Below are 2,500 nucleotides of genomic sequence, written 5' to 3' on the forward strand. Positions count from 1 at the left end.
AACAAACAGTTGAGGATAATTTCTATGTAATGCTAGTATAGAATATAAAATTTTGAATTCAAAAATTTATTTCTATTTAAACTAACTATAGAAAACCAGGAATAAAATACAATAACACCAATATGCCATAACATGTTAGTATAGAATATAGATTCTTCATATATGTATATATATTCGAAAATTTTTTCTATTTAAACTAACGTATGGAAAACCAGGAATAAAATCATAATATTACCAGTTTAATATGGCTCAAATTCGAGTTTCATATAGTTATGATTCGATTTATATGCTTCAATATCATTGGTTAGTTAACTTTTGATATTTTCATATTATATCACATGCCTTCACCGTGAGTGTTTTTTGCCATGCACACCTCACATTGTCAAAAATGTATGGGAAAAATTCATTTCAATACATTTCAGTTTGATTTGAAATGTCTTTATTATATATTTTAGTGCCAATATGCCAAGGTTATATTCCATAACATGTTAGTATTAGAATATAGATTCTTCATATATGTATATATATTCGAAAATTTTTTCTATTTAAACTAACGTATGGAAAACCAGGCATAAAATCACAATATTACCAGTTTAATATGGCTTAAATTCGAGTTTCATATAGTTATGATTCGATTTATATGCTTCAATATCATTGGTTAGTTAACTTTTGATATTTTCATATTATATCACATGCCTTCACCGTGAGTGTTTTTTGCCATGCACACCTCACATTGTCAAAAATGTATGGGAAAAATTCATTTCAATACATTTCAGTTTGATTTGAAATGTCTTTATTATATATTTTAGTGCCAATATGCCAAGGTTATATTCCATAACATGTTAGTATTAGAATATAGATTCTTCATATATGTATATATATTCGAAAATTTTTTCTATTTAAACTAACGTATGGAAAACCAGGCATAAAATCACAATATTACCAGTTTAATATGGCTTAAATTCGAGTTTCATATAGTTATGATTCGATTTATATGCTTCAATATCATTGGTTAGTTAACTTTTGATATTTTCATATTATATCACATGCCTTCACCGTGAGTGTTTTTTGCCATGCACACCTCACATTGTCAAAAATGTATGGGAAAAATTCATTTCAATACATTTCAGTTTGATTTGAAATGTCTTTATTATATATTTTAGTGCCAATATGCCAAGGTTATATTCCATAACTCTCTATTTTAACTAACGTATGGAAAACCAGGCATAAAATCACAATATTACCAGTTTAATATGGCTTAAATTCGAGTTTCATATAGTTATGATTCGATTTATATGCTTCAATATCATTGGTTAGTTAACTTTTGATATTTTCATATTATATCACATGCCTTCACCGTGAGTGTTTTTTGCCATGCACACCTCACATTGTCAAAAATGTATGGGAAAAATTCATTTCAATACATTTCAGTTTGATTTGAAATGTCTTTATTATATATTTTAGTGCCAATATGCCAAGGTTATATTCCATAACTCTCTATTTTAACTAACGTATGGAAAACCAGGCATAAAATCACAATATTACCAGTTTAATATGGCTTAAATTCGAGTTTCATATAGTTATGATTCGATTTATATGCTTCAATATCATTGGTTAGTTAACTTTTGATATTTTCATATTATATCACATGCCTTCACCGTGAGTGTTTTTTGCCATGCACACCTCACATTGTCAAAAATGTATGGGAAAAATTCATTTCAATACATTTCAGTTTGATTTGAAATGTCTTTATTATATATTTTAGTGCCAATATGCCAAGGTTATATTCCATAACTCTCTATTTAAACTAACGTATGGAAAACCAGGCATAAAATCACAATATTACCAGTTTAATATGGCTCAAATTCGAGTTTCATATAGTTATGATTCGATTTATATGCTTCAATATCATTGGTTAGTTAACTTTTGATATTTTCATATTATATCACATGCCTTCACCGTGAGTGTTTTTTGCCATGCACACCTCACATTGTCAAAAATGTATGGGAAAAATTCATTTCAATACATTTCAGTTTGATTTGAAATGTCTTTATTATATATTTTAGTGCCAATATGCCAAGGTTATATTCCATAACTCTCTATTTAAACTAACGTATGGAAAACCAGGCATAAAATCACAATATTACCAGTTTAATATGGCTCAAATTCGAGTTTCATATAGTTATGATTCGATTTATATGCTTCAATATCATTGGTTAGTTAACTTTTGATATTTTCATATTATATCACATGCCTTCACCGTGAGTGTTTTTTGCCATGCACACCTCACATTGTCAAAAATGTATGGGAAAAATTCATTTCAATACATTTCAGTTTGATTTGAAATGTCTTTATTATATATTTTAGTGCCAATATGCCAAGGTTATATTCCATAACTTTCTATTTAAACTAACGTATGGAAAACCAGGCATAAAATCACAATATTACCAGTTTAATATGGCTTAAATTCGAGTTTCATATAGTTATGATTCGATTTATA

This window comes from Anastrepha obliqua, unplaced genomic scaffold (assembly GCF_027943255.1).
Source record: "Anastrepha obliqua isolate idAnaObli1 unplaced genomic scaffold, idAnaObli1_1.0 ptg000280l, whole genome shotgun sequence".
In the NCBI taxonomy this organism is placed as follows: Eukaryota; Metazoa; Arthropoda; class Insecta; order Diptera; family Tephritidae; genus Anastrepha; species Anastrepha obliqua.